The sequence below is a fragment of the Mustela nigripes genome, chromosome 1 (genome assembly GCF_022355385.1).
Source record: "Mustela nigripes isolate SB6536 chromosome 1, MUSNIG.SB6536, whole genome shotgun sequence".
Lineage (NCBI taxonomy): Eukaryota > Metazoa > Chordata > Mammalia > Carnivora > Mustelidae > Mustela > Mustela nigripes.
In genome coordinates this window covers 34,387,160-34,397,930 of record NC_081557.1, presented here as the reverse complement: position 1 = coordinate 34,397,930, position 10,771 = coordinate 34,387,160, and the positions used below count along the sequence as shown (strand labels likewise).

Here is a 10,771-nt window from a genome sequence, read left to right as displayed (position 1 = left end):
TGGCCAAAGGGGAGGGGATCCCTGGGGCTTTGTCGCGATGCCGGGACAGCACCTCACCCGCCCAAATCCTGCTTCGCAAGATTCTCCATGAAAGCTAGAGAAGGAAGGGGCGCGGCTTCCCCGCCAGCGTCGCAGAGCGCCACGTCCCTCTTGGCTTAAGCTCCCCAGGTTCCTCCGCGTTCCTCTTCCACGCCATCCGCCTCTCACCCCGCGGGGGCGCGGCCTCGTCTCCGCCCCTGCCAATCGGGACCGTCCGTGGCCCCAATCGGACCAATCAGAGGCTTCCAGGAGGGGCGGGGGCTGTCGCCAAGGCAGCGAAGAGGCGGGAGCGTGCGGTCAGCGGAGGTACAGAGAAAAGCCGCGGACGGGGGCCGGGAGAGACAGGTTTGTGTGTTGCGTGCATTCAGCAGGCGGAGCCTCGAGCGCCGAGACCCGGCTGCGTAAGGCCGGAGGCCGGAGGTGGGTGCGGATCAGCGCGGCGGGAGGCTGGAGCGGGTGCTGAGAGAGGGCTCAGGGCTTCGGCTGCCCTACGCTGCAGTGAGAATGGCTGGGGGGAACCGCACAGCGGGCGGCACCGGCGAGGGGTGCTTTCAGTTGCAGCCCTAGGCGTGGGGTCCCTTTTCCCACTCCACTCGCCTCAGGGCACCCAAGCTTTCTTTGGCGTAGATGAAGGTGGGAGGCTCAGGGCGGGGAGCAGGCGTGGGTGAGTGCAGGACCGAGAGCCCGTCAGGGTCCAGCCTCGCCTTGGCAGGTCGCTGGGCGAGGGAGGCGCCCCCTAAGAAGGGGGGTGTACTCACCAGTTCCTGCAGATGCACATCGCCCCTGGCGCGGTCAAGCGAAACTAGGCCGGCCAACCCTGCTCTTCTGCGGGTCTGTTAACCCCGCAAACCTTGACACTTAGAGAAAGTTCGTATCCGCTGTGGTATTGTTTTCCCTGAAGGGAGAAATCGCTGTCAGATGAGCTCTTTCTGTTTCGGAGGTAGTACTTCCACTTCCTTGTTGCACTTACTAAATGGTAACTCTGTGAATAAATAAATGTATTATTGTTGTGATCGGTGCTGGCAAGGGGTCTTGGTTGGCAATTATTTTACAATATCCAGATTTTTTTTTTTTTTTTAAGATTTTATTTGTTTGTCAGAGAGCCCAAGCAGGGGAAGCAGAAGGCAGAGGAAGAGGGAGAAGCAGGCTCCCCGCTGAGCAGAGAGCTGGACACAGGGACATAGAGCTCCATCCTGGGACTCTGGGATCGTGACCTGAGCAGAAGGCAGTCGCTTAACGGACTGAGCGACCCAGGCGTCCTACAATATCCAGATGTTTTATAATAGCGAGACAGAGACAGGAGCAGGGAGAGAGGGAGAGAAAGAGGGAGGGAGAAAATATGAATATGACCCTTGAATCATTATTCTGAATTCTGGGAGATGGAACCTCTTGAGATTCTTAGTGTCCACTAAACTCTTAAATTGGATAATGTACACGTACACAATTGAATAAGTAAGTGCTCCCATCTAAGCCTTTTATTGAGGCTATTAAATCCATGGATGAATATGAACATCAAACCACCTATTATTATCTTGGCTAAAAAGGGGGGAAGGGGAAAGGAGGAGGATAAAAGCAAATATTTCTTTTTTTTTTTTTTTAAAAGATTTTATTTATTTATTTGAGAGAGAGAGTGAGCAGGAGTAGGGGTTGGTAGGCAGAGGGATGGGGAGAAACAGGCTCTCCCCTGAGCAGGGATCGCCATGTGGGACTGGATCCCAGGACACTGGGATCATGACCTAAGCTGAAGGCATCTGCTTAACCAATTGAGCCACCCAGGTACCCCTAAATGCAAATATTTCTGATAGTCAATTCCATCTGAAGGAGATTCTGGACTTTCTCTAAAGAATTGGGGAAAAAAAAGTGCTGAGACAGTTGCTTTAAGGAATTTATTAAAAGTACTATGGTTAAAAAAATAGCATGGTTAATAGATTTGGATCTGATATGCAAATATTTCTGATAGTTTTGTTTGAAGGAGATTCCGGACTTGTCCTGTAAGAATTGAAAGAATTCAGGAGACATTTGCTTTAAGGAATTTGTTAAAAATAGTATGACTAGAGGTATAATAGATCTGGATCCTATAACCTGTAGCTCCTTTCTTGATTTATTTAAAATTTTGTTTCTTACGGCCTTCCCTGGTGAATTCTGTTGAATAGTCAGGCTATCCAGATTCTTGCATCTTGTCCCTTATAGAAATTACCTCAGGATTCAACTTCATTGAAGCTGAATGCGGGTTCTTGTTTCATAAAACTCGACCAGCAAGTTCAACAAATGCTGAACAAACAAATGTCTAAACAAATGTTCCTCAGTAAATAGGGCCCTAAAATTTAAAAAATGGATATTTAGAATGAGAAATCTCCAATACTATTACTCTTGTGATTGGGGTAGACATGGAAACTACTGTTTCTCATCTAGTTCTCTAAACTTTCCATGATCCAGTCTAACTTTCTAGTGAAAAATTCATTTCTGCCTCCTGGTGGTTACTAGTGCTGTTCTCTTCCAGCAATCTTAATATACCCACCTTGCCATGGCCGATGTCCCTGCTCTGTTCACCTTAATCTGCCGATCGGTGCTTACTGTTCAACTTTTGCCAAACTGGTCTGTGCCCTGTAAATACCCGTTGAAATGAAATGCACAATGAAAACAATGAAGGTACCTTTCAAACCTCTAGTTGTTCATCATGGTTGCTAATATAGACTACAATAACATGATCAGTACCAGTGTCTTTTTGTTTGGAGTTATGTTGTGTATCTCTATAGATAAATCCAATTAATTTTTAAATTTAGAATAACATTTAAGTTGCTTTCCACTTTCTAAGGCCTTTTTGATAATGAGCAAAATACGCTTTTAAGTATTGGGTAGCTGGAGGAATCAAGCATAGGATTTTAAAGTGCATTTAAAGTAATCCTTAAGTAGATAAACTTTTAAGTATTGTGAGTAATTGAGTTGACTGAATTTGGGATGATAGATGATTAACTTTTTCTAAGTATCTGAAGGTCTGGGAAGGGGAAATTTGTTGTTTTTATGTTGGATATGCTTATAGACTTAAAAAACAGGCTCCTAACATTTCAAATGACTTATTTAAGGAAAAAAGCTCATCACTTATTGATTTTCAATCCAAAGTTAAAAAAAAAAACATGAAATGGTGAAAATTATTCTTGATTAGAATTTGATGGCCAGATTCCAATCCTGTCTCTGTCAAATAGTTTTGGCCACGTCAGTTAGCTTCCTTATGCTTTATAACCTTTTGTAAAAGTTGGGTCTGAACCAAACCTTACCTCTGAGATCATTTCTGGTCCCAGAATTCTGTGTTAAAAATTTTAAAGCAACCTTGTGGAAATTGAGATAGCGGTTGCATGCTTTTGTTTTTGGCAGAGCTTTTTAAAATTTTTTTTCAAAATTTTTTTTTTTAATTTGGCAGAGCTTTTTGGCATATTGTGTTTTAGTTATCCAAAGTACAGTACATATGCATAATTGAAACATTGTAATTTTACTAAATTTGTTTATTGAGTGATACAGATGAGAAATAGTATCTGCTTTCATTAAGTAAGCCTATTACCAAGGATACTGTAACCAAATAAGATTGGGGGGGAGGCAATATGATGGTGTCCTTTTCTACAGATATGAGCCTCAGAGACATTAATATCTATACTAATGTCTTGATACATGGAAGGGTTGGAGTCCAGCTAAGCTGGTTATACATTTAATGCTTTTACTTTATTATTATTATTTTATTTATTTATTTTTAAAGATTTTATTTATTTATTTGACAGAGAGAGATCACAAATAGGCAGAGAGGCAGGCAGAGAGAGAGAGAGAGGAGGAAGCAGGCTCCCTGCTGAGCAGAGAGCCTGATGCGGGACTCGATCCCAGGACCTTGAGATCATGACCTGAGCTGAAGGCAGCGGCGTAACCCACTGAGCCACCCAGGCGCCCAAATGCTTTTACTTTAAATCTCGCTTTCCTGTGGATGCTTATTTAAAATTTTTTTTTTTTAATTAAGTGATCTCTGTGCTCTAGGTGGGGCTCGAACTCACAACCCCAAGATAAAGAGTTGCATGCTCTACCGACTAAGCCAGCCAGGCACCCCAGTATCTATACTAATGTCTCAATACTCAGAAGGGTTGGAGTCCTGCTCAGCTGCTCATACATCTAACACTTTACTTTGAATCTTGCTTTCCTGTAGATTCTTATTTTTAAAGGGAAAAATGGAGTTGGGTATCAGGGTTCCGGTCTCTCTCATCACTGCTGCCATTGAGAAACTCAGAAGCCGTTTATTTTTCTCCACCTCACTCCCTTTCCCTGTTAGAATTAAGACATTGACAGCAAGAGGAAGCAACCAAGGTTTCCTGGCTAAGGGCAGTGCCTTGGAGAGAGAAACCTGGGATTCTTGTTTTAATCCCAGGGAGGAAGAGATTGTATTCCTCTTTTGTTGGTTGTATTCTTTTCATTGGCCTGCAGCTGCTTCAGGACTTTGGCTATGGCAATGCTCAGGGGAGAGCTCTAATGCAGCCTTTCCAAAAATGACATTTAAAGGTTGTATATCAAACTGGTGTATTGCTTCTTAGGTTCTATAACTTTGTGTGTTTACAGAACAGATTTTTATTACTTTATATAGCTGTTTCATTTCAAGACATGAAGGACTTTAATATTTACTGAGCATTTCTGATTGCCCTGCACTGTGCTAATTACCATATATTCATCCTTACTTTCAGCCAATCAAAAACTTAGGAAGAAGTATTAGTTCAGTTTATAGGTAGGAAAATTGAGAACCAGAAAGGCAAACAGCTTGCCAGTAAATGGGAATGATAAGGATTCAATCTGTTGTTTATTTTTGACTATGCTATGTTAATAAAAGTCAACATGCCTTTTTGACATACAATGTGTATGATCACTCTCCTGCTTAGATGATTTTATTTTTAATATACCATAAAAAGAAATATATGTGTTTTTAAAATCTGAAGATATTTTATTTGCTTATTTTCCTTGTAAACTGCTTAGAAATAATTCCTTTTGTTCACCAGTGAGTTTGCACATGAGCCAACTGCCTTGTATTTGACAATTGGATTTCAAAAAAGAAAATCTGAGCTATTTTGCTTTATTACTGATCTCTGTGACTGAGACTCAGGCCAAGATTAATTTTTTAAAGTGATGGTAAGAGTAAAGAAAGATTCTAGTTAAGGATTTTAAGAGAAATTTCAGTTAAGGATCTAATGAGAAAACTTACCCTCTATCTTGAAGTCTCGTTGCTGAGGAAAATAAGCTTTTAGTCTGAATTCTTATTTACAAGGGGAGTGATACAGTAAAGCCAGCATCATAACCCAAAATCTTTGTTTATTGTGGTCTTTGATTCTGTTTAATATTTCTCTCTTCCCTCTCCACTGGATTTTGATATAATTTAGTCTCCTTCCACATAATAAAAATTTGGTACTTTTACTATTTACAGGATGTGATATATATACACACACACACACACACACACATATATACTATCATATGCTGTTACCACTATAATAAGGCCAAAATTTATGTTTATGTTAATCTGTTTTTATCTCATTTTTTTTATATTTAGAACTTGCTGAGTCAGATTTTAGTGAAAAAGCATTGACCTAGGAGTCAAGACCCACCTCTTCACTAATTTGATATTGTGCAAGTCGTCTTACTTCTCTGCATCTCAGTTGCCTGATCTGTAAAAAAGGAGATAAAAATTCTTTACCTATCTGAAGGTAAGTGATCAGTTAAGAAAGCAAAAAATAAATACAGATGTAATGGTGGCTTAAACATACAATGTTTATTTTCCCATTACCCATCTTTTTTTTTAAAGATTTTATTTATTTATTTGATAATGAGAGAGAAAGTGGGGAAGAGAGGAGAGGGGCAAAAGGGGAAGCAGACTCCCCACCGAGCAGGGAGCCCACTGTGGGGCTCAGTCCTGGGACTCTAGGATCACGACCTGAGCTGAAGGCAGAGGCTTGGCCAACTAAGCCACCCAGGTGTCCCTCATGTAAAATAATTCTTGAATTATGTTGTCTGGGTCAGGTATAGTAGCTTCATAAAGTTATCAGGGACCTCAACTTTCCCCAGTTCTTTGATCTGCCATCTTTAAGGTTTGGCACTGGTCCTTGTAGTCCAAGATAGCTGCCAGAATTCTAATCATCACAGCCAGGTTCCAGGCAGGAAGGCAAAGACAAAGATGCTTCCTTTTCCTTTAAAGAGACTTCCCAAACCAAAACTCAGGTTACCAGGGAACTAGGGAAATGTAGCTGGATGCTGAGCTACCCTGAATAAAACTGGGCTTTTGTTACTGAGGAGGAAGGGAAGATCTCGATATTGACAGGCAAATAGGAGTCTCTGCCATACTCTTTTTCTCTTTCATCTCTGAGATCTGTAAGCTATGATAGCCACTCATAGAAACTTCGGTAATTGCCACAGAAGAGCTTTGTCTGATCATTGTCTTCAAAATGAATAACTTTAATAAATTGTGTTTCTTTTTTTACTTTTATCCTGTGATTCAGTATAGAAGCTTTCCTGTCTTATTGAAAATTTGTTCTGGTTTTTACTTTGATTTTTATTATTGAAATATAACTGAAAATTTTATTAGTTGCAAGTATATAATGTATCGATTGATCAGTTGTACACATTACCCAGTGCTCACTCCAATAAGTGTACTTACTATTACCATACAAAGTTATTACACTGTTACTGACTATATTCCCTGTGCTGCAGTTTTCATCACTATGACTATTTATTTTACAACTAGAAGTTTGTATCTCCTAATTTCTTTCACCTATTTTACCCATCCTTCCACTTCCGTTCCATTTGGCAACCACTAGTTTGTTCTCTGGGTTTATGGATCTGTTTTTGTTTGTGTTTTAGATTCCACATAAAAGTGGAATCGTACAGGATATGACTTTCTTCACCTGATTTATTTCACTTAGCATAATACCCTTTAGGTATATCCATGTTGTTGGAAATAACAAGATTTTGTTCTTTTTTATGGCTGAGTAATATTCCAGGATATATATACCACATTTCCTTTATCCATTCACCTATTAATGGACACTGAGGGTGTCTTCACTGTTGTAAGTAATGCTGCAATAAACAGATTAGTGTTTTTATTTTCTTTGAGTAAATACCCAGCAATGGAAGTACTGGGTCATGTGGTATTTCATTTTTAATTTTTTAAATTTAATATTTTGAAGAAACGTCATGCTGTTTTTTTAGCGATTGTACCAATTTACATTCCCACCAACAGTGCACAAGAGATCCATTTTCTCTACATTTTGGTCAGCACTTGTTGTTACTGATACTAGCTATTCTGACAGGTGTGAGGCAGTATCTCAGTATGGTTTTGATTTGTATTTCCCTGGTGATGAATGATGTTGAGCATCTTTTCAGTTGTCTGTTGGCCATCTGTCTGTCTTCTTTGGAAAAACGTCTGTTCAAGTCCTGTGCCCTTTTTAAAATCAGATTTATTTTTTTACTCTCAAGTTTTATGAATTCTTTATATATTTTGGTATTAACTTATTAGATACATGATTTGCAAATATCTTCTTCCATTCAGTAAATTGCCTTTTTATTTTGTTGATGGATTCCTTTATTGTGCAAGAGCTTTTTAATTTGATGTAGTACAAATAATTTACTTTTGCTTTTGTTTCCCTTGACAAAGGAGACATATCTAGAAAAATACTGCTATGGGTGATGTCAAAGAGAAGTGTGCCTGGTTTTTTTTTTTTCCCTAGGAATTTTTATGGTTTTAGATTTCCCATGTAGATCTTTAAAGCTTTTTTTTTTTTTTTAAAGATTTTTGTTTATTTGTTAGAGAGAGAGAGAGAGAGAGATACAGAGCGCAAGCACAGGCAGATAGAGTGGCAGGCTGGAGGCAGAGGGAGAAGCAGGCTCCCTGCTGAGCAAGGAGCCCAATGTGGGACTCGATCCCAGGACGCTGGGATCATTACCTGAGCCGAAGGCAGCTGCTTAACCAACTGAGCCACCCAGGTGTCCCATAGATTTCCCATGTAGATCTTTAATCCATTTCGAATTTATTTTGTCTGTGCCATAAGAAAATGTTCTAGTTTCATTCACTTGCATGTAGCTGTCCAGTTTTACCAAAGCCATGAGGAGACTATCTTTTCCCCTATTGTATATTCATGTCTCCTTTGTAGCAGATTAGGTGGGGTTTTTTTTGGTTTGTTTTTTTGTTTGTTTGTTTTTGTTTGTTTGTTTTTTTAAGAGGGAGAGAGAGTGTGTGTGTGCAAGTAGGGGTTAGGTGCAGAGAGAGAGAATCTTTTTTTAAAAAAATATTTATTTGAAAGAGAGAGAGAGAGAATGCATGCATATAAGCAGGGGAGGAGAAGAAAGAGAAGGAGAGAGAGAGAGAGAGATCTCAAGCAGATTCCCCACCAAGTGGGGAGCCTGACACAGGAGTCGATTCACGGCTTGATCTTAAAACCCTGAGATCATGTCCTGAGCCTAAACTGAGAGTTGGCTTCTCAACCACCTGAACCCACACAGGCACCCCAGGGAGAGAGAGAATCTTAAGCAGCCTCCACATTCAGCACAAGCCTGACCCAAGGTTCAGTTTCACAACCCTGAGATCATGACCTGAGCCAAATCAAGAGTTAGACAATTGACTGAGCCCCCAGGCACCCCTGTTGTAGATTAATTGACTGTATAAGTATGGGTTTATTTCTGGGCTCTGTATTCTTTTTTTTTCTTCTTTTTTTAAAAGATTTTATTTGTTTGAGAGAGAGAGAGAGCATGAACAGCAGGAAGGGGCAGAGGGAGAGGGAGAAGCAGACTCCCTGCTGAGCAGGGAGCCCAATGAGGGGCTTGATCCCAGGACCGTGAGATAATTACCTGAGTTGAAGGCACATGCTTAACTGACTGAGCTACCCAGGCACCCCTGGGCTCTGTATTCTGTTCTGTTGAGCTCTGTGTCTGTTTTTGTGCCAATACCATACTTTTTTGATTACTATAGCTTTGTACTATAGTGTAAAAATCTGGGATTGTGATACTTCCAGTTTTGTTCAAGATTTCTTTGGTGAGTGCCTGCGTGGCTCAGTTGGTTAAGCATCTGACTCTTGAGTTCAGCTCAAGTCATGATCTCAGTGCCCTGTGATCAGCCCTGCATGAGGCTCTGCACTCAGTGTGGAGACTGCTTGGGATTCTCCCTCTCCTTCTACCCTTCTTCCTGCATGTGCTCTTTCTCTGTATCTCTCTTTCTAAAATTAAAAAAAAAAAAAAAAGATTGCTTTGGCTATTCAGGGTCTTATTTAGGTTTATACAAATTTTTTTTTTTTTTAAAGATTTTGTTTATTTATCAGAGAGAGAGGGAGAGAGCGAGCACAGGCAGACAGAATGGCAGGCAGAGGCAGAGGGAGAAGCAGGCTCCCTGCTGAGCAAGGAGCCCGATGTGGGACTCGATCCCAGGACGCTGGGATCATGACCTGAGCCGAAGGCAGCTGCTTAACCAACTGAGCCACCCAGGCGTCCCTATACAAATTTTTTTTAAAGATTTTATTTATTTAGGGCACCTGGGTGGCTCAGTGGTTAAGCCGCTGCCTTCGGCTCAGGTCATGATCTCAGGGTCCTGGGATCGAGTCCCGCATCGGGCTCTCTGCTCAGCAGGGAGCCTGCTTCCCTCTCTTTCTCTCTGCCTGCCTCTCTGTCTACTGTGATCTCTCTCTGTCAAATAAATAAATAAAATTAAAAAAAAAAAGATTTTATTTATTTATTTGACAGACAGAAATCACAAGTAGGCAGAGAGGCAGACAGAGAGAGGTGGGGAGGCAGGCTCCCCACCGATCAGAGAGCCCGATGCCATGCGATGCGGGGTTCGATCCCAGGACTCTGGGATCAAGACCTGAGCCGGAGGCAGAGGCCCTAACCCACTGAGCCACCCAGGCGCCCCATGGGTTTATACAAATTTTAACATTATGTTCCAGTTTTGTGAAAAGTACTATTGGTATTTTTTTTTATTTATTTTTTAAGATTTTATTTATTTATTTGACAGACAGAGATTACAAGTAGGCAGAGAGGCAGGCAGAGAGAGAGGAGGAAGCAGGCTCCCCACTGAGCAGAGAGCCTGGGATAATGACCCCAGCCGAAGGCAGATGCCTTAACCCACTGAGCCACCCAGGCGCCTCTGCTATTGGTATTTTAATATGGATTGCATTGAATCTGTAAATTGCTTTGAATAGTATGGACATTTTAACAATATTAATTCTTCCAATCCGTAAGCATGGTATATCTTTTCATTTGTGTTGTCTTCAGTTTCCTTCATCGATATCTTCTTACAGTTTTCAGAGTTCCAGTTTACTACCTTAGTTAAATATATTTCTAGGTATTTTATTCTTTTTAATGCAGCTGTAATTTTTTTTTAAATTTCTCTCTCTGCTACTTTATTCTTAGTCTATGGGAACAACAGATTCCTGTATATTAATTTTGTATCCTGCAGCTTTACTGAATCCATTAATTAGTTATACTAGTTTTTTGGTAGAGTCTTTAAAGTTTTCTATATATAGTGCCATGTTACCTGCAAATAGAGAGTTTTACTTCTTCTTTACCAATTTGGATGTCTTTGTTTCTTTTTTTGTCTGATTGCTTTGCTTAGGACTTCTACTACTTTGTTGACTAAAAGTAGCAAGAGTGAACATCCTTTGTCTTGTTACTGATCTTAGAGGAAAAGCTTTCAGTTTTTTACCATTAAGTATGATGTTAGCTGAGGCTTGTT

The 10,771-nt window shown here is 40.7% G+C and overlaps 1 protein-coding gene across 4 annotated transcripts in view; it reads left to right on the top strand.

The window, feature by feature from the left end:
- The first annotated feature begins 305 nt into the window (after positions 1-305).
- Positions 306-10,771, top strand: part of NUCB2 (nucleobindin 2) — a 49,249-nt gene continuing 38,783 nt past the window's right edge. The window contains exons 1-3 of one of the 4 annotated variants that reach the window (XM_059407674.1): positions 328-459; positions 2,540-2,688; positions 5,609-5,762. The gene's annotated coding sequence lies outside the window, so the exon portion shown is untranslated. Of the gene's footprint in view, positions 460-2,539; positions 2,689-5,608; positions 5,763-10,771 lie in introns of all 4 variants that reach the window. The other 3 variants (XM_059407680.1, XM_059407670.1, XM_059407665.1) reach the window with 3 other exon arrangements.